At 31.6% G+C, this 12,398-nt stretch overlaps 1 long non-coding RNA gene across 1 annotated transcript; it reads right to left on the bottom strand.

Annotated features, from left to right (window-relative positions):
- Positions 1-4,340: 4,340 nt before the first annotated feature.
- On the bottom strand, positions 4,341-9,677 carry LOC139495441 (uncharacterized). The gene is made up of 2 exons (XR_011657343.1): positions 8,772-9,677; positions 4,341-4,859 (listed from the first exon to the last, which is right to left on the bottom strand). It is a non-coding gene; the product is annotated as an uncharacterized lncRNA (long non-coding RNA).
- Positions 9,678-12,398: the final 2,721 nt, after the last annotated feature.

The raw sequence follows: 12,398 nt of genomic DNA, 5'->3' as shown, positions 1-12,398 counted from the left end.
ATTTGATTTGAGGGGGGGAGGGCTAGGATTTAAAATTTTGTCCTGCATTTTTTTTTTATAGTTGTAATCATCATTATTGTCCTGCATTTTTTGATTTTTCATTCTTTTACGGACCTGCAATTTTCATTAGTTTACTGAAATTGTTTTCATAAATTGTCAATGACAAGTGAAAATGTTTCTTCTCAAGTCTCAATTCAAGATTATTACTGAATAGAGTAATCATTCTCTATAATAATAAGGGGCCCCAAAATAATGTGAAACTTGTAAATGCCGTGCTTTAACCAGTTGTATCTAATTTTCATAACCTCTGCAGAAATACTAAAAACATTCTTTGTTTAACGAACTTAATTTAACAGTATAAGGATGTCAGCTCTATTTCATCTCTTATGAGCCGTGGTTCTTTGAACCAATGGTTTTGTCGTTAAGTTTTGAATTATATTTTTTTGAATCTGTCCAAAAGACCAATAAATTGAAAATCTTGATCATGTAAAGCATCTGCCAACTTTAAAGCTTTTCCCTATGAATCATGTGTATTTTTGGCGTGTCATGCTTTTAATTTCAACAGCTCGTATCTCAAATGAAAAATCAGTTACATCCTTTTTTGCCCCTGCAACTTAAAGTGGTTGAGGGGGAATTGTTTTACCCCTGTCCGTCTGTCCTTCCGTCCGTCCCATTATTGGCATAACTCCTCCTACTGTTTGATTTCTAGGACGTTTTTACTTTGCTGTCTGTTGAGTAGTTATGTACGTACGCTGCGCTTCAATAGAAACGATTCCCTTTTCAAACAATTTTATGTGACTACATGTCCATTATTTATTCCGTGTGCATTGAATGGGTTGACATGTCATAAATCTTTCTATATTGTTGTATGGTCGATTAAAGCTTGTGTAATATGATTTTTTAAAATAAATATGAATTCATACTGACTACATAAAAGTCATGGCCCGTACAAGTGTTTCTTACCAAAAACCACATTTATCGTCCTTGAGGTCAAAGTTCAAGGTCACATGAAGGTCAAAATTTTAAGAAGGCACACCACCTCATGATGATACATCAACATGCCAAAGATGTAAGGCCTAGGTCAAAAGGCAAAGAAGTTATGGCCTACATGGTTGTGTTTTTCACGGGAAAAAGCCCATAAAGTTGACCTTGAGGTCACATTTGAAGGTCACATAAAGGTCATCATGATGCAAGACACTTAACCCTGTAATGATACATCAACATGCCAAATAGCTAAGGCCTAGTTCTAAAGACGAACATAAATATGGTTATTATGTACTTTTTGAATAGATTTTGCTCTTATTTAATGAACCAATTTGAAGGTGGGGCGTAATTTAAACTTAAATACCAAAAAATCTAACGGTTAAATTTTAAAATAATTTTGCAAGAACAACCGACTAGTATAGCACTCCAAATGCTTAGTTTTATGAAAAAATTAAACGACACATTTTTTTTCAAAAAAAAAAAATCTTCTTCAAATACTAGAAGCACAGCATTCACTTTTCGGGGCTGATTCTGATACCCCCTTTTAAAGTTCTGGCAAAATTTTAAATCTGGAATAAAAAAACCTACAAGGAAGGGGTATCAGTGAACTAATATTCACCTCAGCTTTCATTATTAGCTATGCTATTGTCAATTTAGGATTAAATTAATTTTTTTTTAACAAATTCAACCCTATACCCATATTTCAGAAACTTCCAATTTTGGCCGATACTAGTATGTAAAAGATGCCATATTTGAGTTGCCAAATCTTTAAACCTATGGTTCAAATCTTTTAAAATTTTTACAAGATGTTGAGGTTGGCCTAGTTTATCAATGAAAAAAAATTAAGAAAAATTAAACGACAGGATTTTTTTGGGGTATAGTGTTAGGTACCCCCTTAAATTTGTTAATCATAATAAAAAAAAATGACCCACTAAAGAGATTTGAAAAGTTGACACCTATGTTTAGTTTTGTACCTGCCTTAAGTAATTGTTCACAAGTCCAGTCAATCTAGCATACATTTGACCCTAACATTAAAGTAATTGCAACAGAGGATTTTTAATCTTTAGCATTATACCCCAAATGTTTCCTATTCCAATTATTGTATCTTTTGTATATTTCGTATGTATGTCTTTACCCTTGTAGCTATATTTTATAACGATTTCTGTAATGAAACATGTTTACAGTAAAGGATATTTTGGACAACTATTTGTGATTGACATTTAGAACCTACATGTGTTGGATCAAACAGGTTAAGTGATTGAGAAATGAAATATAAACAAACTTCACATTGTGGAAATACAAATTATATTGCTAGGAAAACTAATTGAAATATTATGTATCTTTACTTGTATAAAATAGATAATCTTTTTGGAAAATTAAGATTCAGCAGCTAATTATAACAATTTAGACTTACGTTAGGGTAAAGTAGAAATGACAATCTTGTTTTTCCTCAAGCCACTAGTTTAGAAGAATTTTCAAATTCTTTTGGTCATCATTACTGAATCTGAAATGTTGAAAATAATAACATGTTCGGGTAAAGAAAACCCAAATAAAAAAACAGTATTTAATCATCATCTGTCAGTACATGGTTTCATTTTATATAAATATAACAGATTGTCTAAGCTGTAACGAGTGGCCTAGTGGCTGAGTAGTCAAACTACTGTACCACTAACCTATCAACCTGGATTTTGCATGTTCTTAATTGACTTGTGATTGTTTTCCTAACAAAGGTCAGTTGTTTTCAATGAGTCCTCCCTTTTCCTACCACAATAAGACCTAACTGCTATGAAATCCCACCATAGTGATGAAATTGGCGCTTAACACTTATTGTTATACCAAACAATTAAATGTCATGCACTGCACTATGTTCTATGATGATCATAGGCATTTGATTCTAGTATCTATACCTGCACATTACTGAGGAGTAAAATGTGAACTAATGCCATCCTTGCTATCATGTTTTATACGTTTTATAAAGCATAGGGTAAACAATATTACAATGAAAGAACCTTGTTGTAGTTTGTTATTGTATTTTATATCTGTTTTATTTTTATTGCCTTGTATGTAAAAAAGGCTGTTTCAACAAAACATACATTTGTTTCTGATAATTTACTTTTTGGAAACAGGTAGTTTCTTAGGCTAAAGTCTAGATGTGGGCTTTTCCTGCTGCCTCGAAGGCCATTGGTTGCCTTCAGCGGTTTTTCTGCTCTTGGATTGGGTTGTTGTCTCTTTGACATATTTCCCGGTTTCCATTCTCAATTTTATCTTTTGTTAAAAACACAAAACAAATAAAAATGTTTAGAAAAACTCTTTTAACCTGCTAGAAGTTACTGTTAAGTAAATGTGATTCCGAATATCCTTGTCTGTCGGATAAAACCTTCTATTACTTCTTGGCTCGTTGATGGATAGATCTTTCTCTACATAGACTTCAAGCAATCTTTTCACCACTGATGTATCATGGTGATATTTCAAATTGAAATTGCTTCCTACAATTCACATGGTTTGCAATAATTTGTATTTGTAAGAGACAATAACAATCAAAACCAAGGAGTAAACAAAGACTCATTATACCAAGTTATAAATAAGAAATAAGAAACAACAAGAACTCAACTAAAAACCGGAAGTAAAATGTGGTGCGCCGGGAGGGTAAGCATTTCCTGCACCGTATATGGCACCCGTCGTGTTATTTCTTTGTTCAGTTTATTCAATTTGAATAACATGAATAGTTGATTTTTTTTTATCAATTTGAATAACATGAATAGTTGATTTTTTTTATTCAATTTGAATAACATGAATAACTACACCAATACAGCTGCACCATCCAATAATGTTTAATGACAATTTATATATACTTGATGAGATGATCATAGGAGGCTTTATCGCTGGATCCTTGCAGAGAATGTTATTGATTTCGTCGTAATATAGCCATGAGCTATATTCACCTCCTGTTTTAGAGTTGGAGTCTTTAATTGTTCTGTATCAGAAATGTAAAAAAAATAACAATCTTATGTTACTAAAAACAAATTGCGTAAATAGAATTTTCATTTTTTTAATATAAGACTTATAAGATATTTTATTGGATGGGGTCCAGGAATAGAGAATAATAGACAAAAAGAGAAGAATAATTCAAAGGGCAAATGAATAAAAGAATAGAGATAAATTAGTTAAATAAATAAATAATTACAAGACCGCACTTCCAACCTTCAATATTGGCCTACGATAATTAAAGGGTTTGGTCAACTGACCAACAGCTGGTCAAACATTATAAGTCATCAATTCATGCCAGCTTATATTATCAGTTAAGGATAGTCTGTGATGTCACGATATATATCCTATATATTATAAGAGAGAAGACGTTATCAAAATCAAAATATATTTTATTGGCGAAGTAAGATCATGGCTTCTGTCGGTTACCAACCCACAAACAAAGGGTCTTTGGGCAACCGTAAATTAGATGCAAATAAAATAGATAAATAAAATTCAAAATTCAAATAAAAACTAAAATGAAATAAAATAAAAATTTGAAATAATGAGGTGCTGACTTGAACCCTGGCAGCAGATGTCCAAAATCAACATGAGAAACTACGTTTGAGATGGAAATGAAGATTACATGGATTAATGTTCTAAATTAAATAATAATACAGTGATAAATCAAGTTCATCGGTACTGGTGCAGCCTATAAAGTCCGACCTAGTGATGAACTCTGCTAAAAGACTGTCATAACATTATTTATAGGTACACTATGACTGTTAATCCGTTATCACTCATCAGATGGACATCATACTGTGGTTAATTGTGTTCATAGACTGGTGAAGAGTTGTAAATCCAGAAGCCGTGACAGGAGTTCTATGTTGAGGTTAAAAACAAGCAGAAATCTGTAAAATAAGACATAAAACAGCAGTATCGAAAAATAAAAGAGGAGGGATGGGTGGGTTTACATTAATTATGCGTACAATAAACTCAAAAATCTGACCTTAGATAAATTCAGTTACTTCCTAGCAGACCGTGCATTCAAAATATTGTGAGGAGTGCTTTAGCTGTTAAAATTGATATGCCGTGTAATCGAATTAAGACATGCGCGTTACATTGACCTGTGCATGAACTGTCGCAAGTCTTGCCTTCCTCTGATAACGCGATTTAACGGTCAAGCCCTTTAAATCGAATTATAAGAGAGAAGACGTTATTAAAATCAAAATATATTTTATTGGCGAAGTATGATCATGGTTTCTGTCGGTTACCAACCCACAAACAAAGGGTCTTTGGGCAACCGTAAATTAGATGCAAATAAAATAGATAAATAAAATTCAAAATTCAAATAAAAACTAAAATGAAATAAAATTTTGAAATAATGAGGTGCTGACTTGAACCCTGGCAACAGATGTCCAAAATCAACACGAGAAACTACGTTTGAGGTGGAAATGAAGATTACATGGATTAATGTTCTAAATTAAATAATAATACAGTGATAAATCAAGTTCATCGGTACTGGTGCAGCCTATAAAGTCCGCCACTAAACAAGTTCAAAAACATTCATTTCATAAAGAATGTTTTGGAACTTGTTACCGCCAACCAGTACCATACATTGAGAGTCGATATAAAAGATAACTCTGATTGTAATATTGTGTAATAACAAGAATCTGACCGCAGTAACTACTAGCTAACAGATTCCCGAAGCCAATAACCTACTTCGCCGTTTGATGGTCAATAAATGGATGCAAATTGATAATAGCATAACTGGATAATAAATAGATGAAAATAGATAACAGCATAACTGAAGTTGTAACTTTCAATATCTGACAAATAAATATTCCTTCTCACTGTAGTTTGGTTCAATCTCTTATTTGGAATCTTGTTCTTGTATTGCAATCGTGGTAACATTGGAACCAAGCAAATTTGACTAAGGTAACAAATCTTGGAGAAAATCAATATCGCTTATAAGTTAAGTCCTATCGTATTGAGCGCTTTGTCCAATGTCATGTCCATTTTAGTGGATTACTTAATATTGCGGGGCCCTTCGAGAATGAGCATACGATTAGTTTATCTCTTTACTTATAACATTTACCTCATAACACTTTGACCTTGCTTACAAATTGTGATACGAAAATGTATAAGAGAACACAACCATAAGTAACTACAATCTTCCGAGCACGAACGAAGTCATTTGGTGATTGAAAACCCCACTATCCAAGCACGCTTTTGGAAACATGAAATATCTTAAATTGACAATCAATCAAAATGAGCTCCAGATTGGTAATACACAATATAGAAAAATAATTAAAATTGATATGATAACAGATGGAGATATTTGACTTGCCAACTGTTATGTTTGTAGTCAGATATATGGTTAATACTTTTTATATTACCAATGACTGAATTCTATTTTTACCATCAGAAAATATAAAAACTAAAAGATCTGACATGAATGTCAATGAGGCAACTATTTGCCTAAAACTTAATAGCGTGGGCGTAAACAGCTATAGGCCACCGTACAGCCTTCAGCATTGAACATAGTCCATACAGTATAATAGCAATAAAAGGCCCCGGCAACAATTCAAACAAGAAAACAAGGCCATATTTAAGTATAAATCAATTTAAACGTAAAACAAGTATAATAGACTGCAACAAACAACAAGTTTGTGAGAACTAAGCCCTCCCGTAACCGGAGACAATGGTTAACAACACAAAATAAAAACAAAGTTGAGGTAGGTTTGACTCATCAGATCGACACAAAACACAATACACAGCTAACGAATAGACTAAAGACATCAAGTACCCACCTAAGAGTACTCGCAGTTACTGAAAGCTTGTTCAAAGCCAATTGAAACTAGTAAATAAATCGTGTTTCCCAGACAAAAACTTTTTAAACTGAGGTGCAGTTAAGACCCCCCAAAATTTGACTCTAAAAATAGCCGATGGAATATTTGCCGTCTTATGGCGCTCTTCAATACGGCATTACAACTGGTATCGTGTAACATTTTGTTGTGTTTGTTTAATTTTGTTTTTGTTTGTTATTTAACCCAATTGCGTTGTTTCTCTTTCAGATAACAAAATCGTACTAATTAGCAGTTTTATAGTCTGAGATATACGCTACTATTCAATCTAAACCACAAAAGCAATAAAATTAATTCATCGCCTAACTTATTTGAACTTTTCTTGACCTCTGTAATGATATAAATAAGATTTAAGAAAACCATTAACCCAGACAATAACTCGCTCAAGATGTAAATTTATATCAGCAATTTTCAGACGATAATTTTATCAAAGATCTACACATCTGGTAATAAAGTTTGTAAACGTAACTTGCAGAAGTGTATACTATTTCTTCTCTATTCGTTATTAATGGTAATTAAAAGATTATAATTGCCAGTGAGACAACTATCCACTAAAGTACAAATGAAGTAAATGTAAGCAAATGTATGCAACCGTACGGCTTTCAACAATGAGAAAAACCCATACCGTATAGTCTGCTATTAGAGGCCCCGACATGAAAAATATAAAACAATTCAATTGAGAAAACTAAATGCCTAATTTATAACAAACCAGTTTACGAAAAACAAATATGACAGACATAAACCAACGATGCCTTTTTCCAAGTATAGTAGTAAAACTATCTTGCCTTGCTGATAAATTTTCTAAAATTTGGGACTAATGGAAACATTGTTATCTGTAAAACTAATATCATTTGAACGCGCAAATGGATTGATAGCTACTAGTTCCACTCATATGAAAAATCTAATAAAGCTAGTTTAAACAAACCCCGAAAAATAAAGATTCGTTACTTGAACGGCAAACAGATGGCAATAATATTTTCAGTTTATGTAAATATTTGATAGTTATAGCAATCTTGAAAATCAAAATTTGATTATCTTGTCCATTACATGTAGCATTTTATTTTTCTGGGCACGATTAAAACGTGCGTAAAAAAACTGTGTGAGTAATGACGGTTTATCCTAGTGCAAGACCTTAGTTTGATCACATTATTTATACATAATACAGACAGGGTGTGAATGATTTGTTGTGATCATGGAACATGAATAATAGCCATAGATCTAAATCACTGGTCCCCAAGTACAAGACTGTGAAATTGCTTTCTTTAACCGAAACAGCTCATTTCCAACTTATGACCTGAACCCTGCTAGCTCCAAGTCTTATTTGCTCATATACTGGATGAGCTCTCTTGCCTACTTCAAATTGGTTGTGAAATAAATATCTAATATAAAAATGCATCAGTTTACTTACTGATATCATCGATATTTACCGTTGATGAATTTTTATATAGCTGCGAGATACCATTTTTTTTTATATTATATATATATACTTCGTACAAATAGTGCAGAACTAGTTTCTGAAATTACTGAAATGGTTCTCTCTTTTATAAAGATGACATATGAAAATAAATCAAATTTAGGTAAACTTGTGGTGAGAATGATATAATTAGAATAATTGTAAAAATTCCTTCGAGATATGTACACATACTAAAAATGCTCTGAATATAAAATTACTTGCGGGACTATACCTTCGCAGTGTAATTATAAAATAAATCAGTGTTGAAATGTTTTCTAATCGGGATGAGATATATAGATAAGAAACCAATTATAAATAAATCAATCTTATTCTTATTCGTGGTATGTTCTTTCATAGTAAAAGCAATCCGGATCAATATAGTATTCCCCATTTTAAATCGTTTTCCTTATTATGCTCGAAATGCTACTACTGAAATCATTGTTAAAGCTAAAAATGTCATGCACTGAATTAGCTACCTTAAAATTAAAGAATAAAAGATGTACCTGTTTTATTACTGTATTTAGATAAGGCATACTGCCACTTCTCTGACTAACATACATATAGATGGTCCTGCTGATGAATGAAATAATCCTGCATAACAAATTTTCAGTTTCTGTTTCAGATGCGTAGCTATTTTGACATCACAGGTGGCTAATGCAGTTTTCTTTACCCCAATTATAACACCTCTTTCAACGCCTTTTCTACTCAGACATCATAAACCTTCCAATAAATGTCATTATGAACAAATATAATTAAAATAATATATATTTTATACACTAAATAAATATCAAAATGTGTGCAATGCAATTTGGATAACCGAAAAAACAATCGGTTATAAAGACATTACTTCAAAATATGAATGAATATTATTTGAAAATGAATATTATAATATATATCAGAGACATATTGTATTATATGTCTCTGTATATATGCAACGCAATTTGGTTGACCTAAAAATAATCGGTTATAAAGACATCACTGTAGCTGCCATATCAAAAATTTTATCAACTAATTTCTTTTAACGGAGGCTCAACTTTGAAATATATTTACGATTTACTGCTGTCCTAAACACGCTAAAGAACAATAAATGGTACCATAAATTAATTAATTGCATTTGATGGTGTTAATGTCTCACAAGGCAACCCCATTATTAAATAATAGTTAACATACCTGATAATGGAACAATACCATTTTAATCTGCATTACGAAATGTAAATTGAATAGAAATACCTGGAATCTAGTTTTCAATTTTAATACCTCGATAAAAAGATACAAAAATATGAATGTAACTGGAATTAAAAACTATGTGAATCAAACATTTATTATACAATCCAGCATAAATTAAAATAAATTCGCTCGTATTATAATAAGTTTAGTCAAAGATTTGTATACTATATATAAATCATTGCTTTAGTAAATTGTCCACTAATGTATAAAGTATCAAGTTGAATGTGACCGATTTTAAATTAATGAATCAATAATAAAATTATGTTGAAATTGAAAAATTAATAAGATAAGTATTTACATTAATTATGCGTACAATAAACTCAACAATCTGACCTTAGATAAATTCAGTTACTTCCTAGCAGACCGTGCATTCAAAATATTGTGAGGAGTGCTTTAGCTGTTAAAATTGATATGCCGTGTAATCGAATTAAGACATGCGCGTTACATTGACCTGTGCATGAACTGTCGCAAGTCTTGCCTTCCTCTGATAACGCGATTTAACGGTCAAGCCCTTTAAATCGAATTAGTGAAAGATGATATATGATATATTGGAAGCACAATAATTAAAGGATATTGGCTGCTGTTTCAAAATAACACGCATTTCAAAAGACTGAACATTGATAGTACTTGTACATTTAGCTAAAAAAAAAAGGACAAAATAAAGGGTCAACATCCTTATGTTTTTTATATAAAGCCATCGAAAATCCAATTTGCAAGAAATGATTAAACATCGGCACCTTTTTTTCTATCAAAAAGTATGACAAAATAACAAGAATTATTTTGTACTATATTTTATAAATTCATGAAAGGAAAAAGGTTATTGGCAGGCAATTTAATTTTTTAATGGCACTTAATAAAAAAAATGATACCAATATACAACCAACTTTTTTTCAATTTTTGCGGTCGTATAAAAATCTAAGTATATGTTTAGATTCAGCATATCAAAGAACCCCAAGAATTTAATTTTTGTTAAAATCAAACTAAGTTTAATTTTAAACCCTTTGGACCTTTATGTAGACCAATTTGAAAACGGGACCAACATTAAGAATCTACATACACAGTAAGATTCGGCATATCAAAAAACCCCAATTATTCATTTTTTGTTGAAATCAAACAAAGTTTAATTTTCCTTTGGGCCCCTAATTCCTAAACTGTTGGGACCAAAACCTTGTGTTTAAATTTCAAAGATTTCTATTTACTTACACTAAAGTTATGGTGCGAATTTATCTCTGCGTTGTTCACATAGGCGTTCATTAGCTGAGTCGAATTCCATCTCGTAGCAACGTCTTGTATAAGTTCGTTCTGTCTTAGTCCGAGCAAATTTTGTCTTCTCCTCATTTCTGCTGTTGAATGCTTGAAATGTCCCACTTAGTTACGTACACGAAAAGTAAGTTTGGTAATGGCGGTTATTTTCAAGCATGGTTTGATGCAAAGCTGAATGGTATGATTGAAACATCTCATATCATCAAAGTCACAATTTTCTGATGTACATAACTGACAATTTTACTGTCCAATTCAAACTCTGAAATCGTAGATTGTAGCCGTTCAGAAAAATTTTCGCGTTCAGGGCATTTCACCGAGTAAGGAGCACATTTAACTGTACAATCCAGTCTCTGTCAGTGTGATGTTCTGTGACTGTATAAAAGCTTTTCGTAGCATTCGATGTCAATGTATCAGAAGTAAGTGATACGCTGTCAATTAGATTTAACTATTTAATCAGACTCTCTTTTTTTGTCACTATATGACTTTTCTATCCTGGTTTCTATAGTATTTCTAGATGGACTTTTCAATTCTGGAGCTATTATCAACATAAGTTTTGAAAATCCTTCTCCTTCAACAATAAATTGAATTGGACGGTATTCTATTTAATATCTGTATTATTCTTATGCTCATATATATATTTAATTGCTATTATTGTATGCATTGTGATATATATTTTCCTTCAATTTTATATGTTAAGCGCTTAAAGTATTATGTTTATTAGATAGGCGCTATATAATGTAATAAATAAATAAATGTACCCGTGTCTTTTTTTTTACTCAAATTTGTATGATGTTATCTCCCATTCAATATAAAAAAAAATAAAGATAAAAAAATCACTACCTTTCTGATTTTTTTTTTCTAAGTTACTGAATCGTTGATTACTAAAATAATAAGTGGTATGATTACCAATCAAACATACTATTCACCATACAAATGTGTATGTAATCATCCATTTTTCTTAGAAACATTAAAGAGGAAAGGGATGGACAGAGTAATAAAGATGGAAGGCATATCCTCACTAGATTATCTCCGTATCACACGCCAGGTCAAGGGATGGAAACTAAAGTTTGCTACTTTTACTGTGAAAAGATACCATTCTGAATCGGACGAAGACGAAAATAACGATGTCAATAAAGAAAAAGGAAAATCATACTTACATGTATTGATGTCTAACGCCAGTCATTTGACATGCACATAAAAAACAATTCGTATAAATGAAGAAAATCCCCGCTTTACAGGTATCTGGAATTTTATATTTATTATAAAGTAATTTTTCAATTAGAGGGAAAATTGAACATTTAGTTTGGAAATTTAAATAAAGTTTAATATTATAAAGGGTGATTTAACCGGTACCGCAAATGTTGCGCATGTTAATTTCCGTCACATTCTTGGTCTGTTGGAGAACAATTTGTTTGAAACGACAATCGCGTGTTGCAATTTATTGGCAACCCATCACTAATAAACAATCAAGATCCATAGAAGCTGGTCACGACTAAGAGACAGTTTACAGATTTTACTGTCTATTTGGCCATTTTTTTAAAATAATTGTAATAATGTTACATTAAATCGGTCATTTGAACAAGATAATTTTGTAATATGTATTGACAATTTTATTAGAAGTAAACTTGAACCAACCACAG

This window comes from Mytilus edulis, chromosome 11, assembly GCF_963676685.1.
Source record: "Mytilus edulis chromosome 11, xbMytEdul2.2, whole genome shotgun sequence".
Classification (NCBI taxonomy): Eukaryota; Metazoa; Mollusca; class Bivalvia; order Mytilida; family Mytilidae; genus Mytilus; species Mytilus edulis.
The sequence above is the reverse complement of the archived record's forward strand: the minus strand, read 5'-3'. Positions and strand labels throughout refer to the sequence as shown.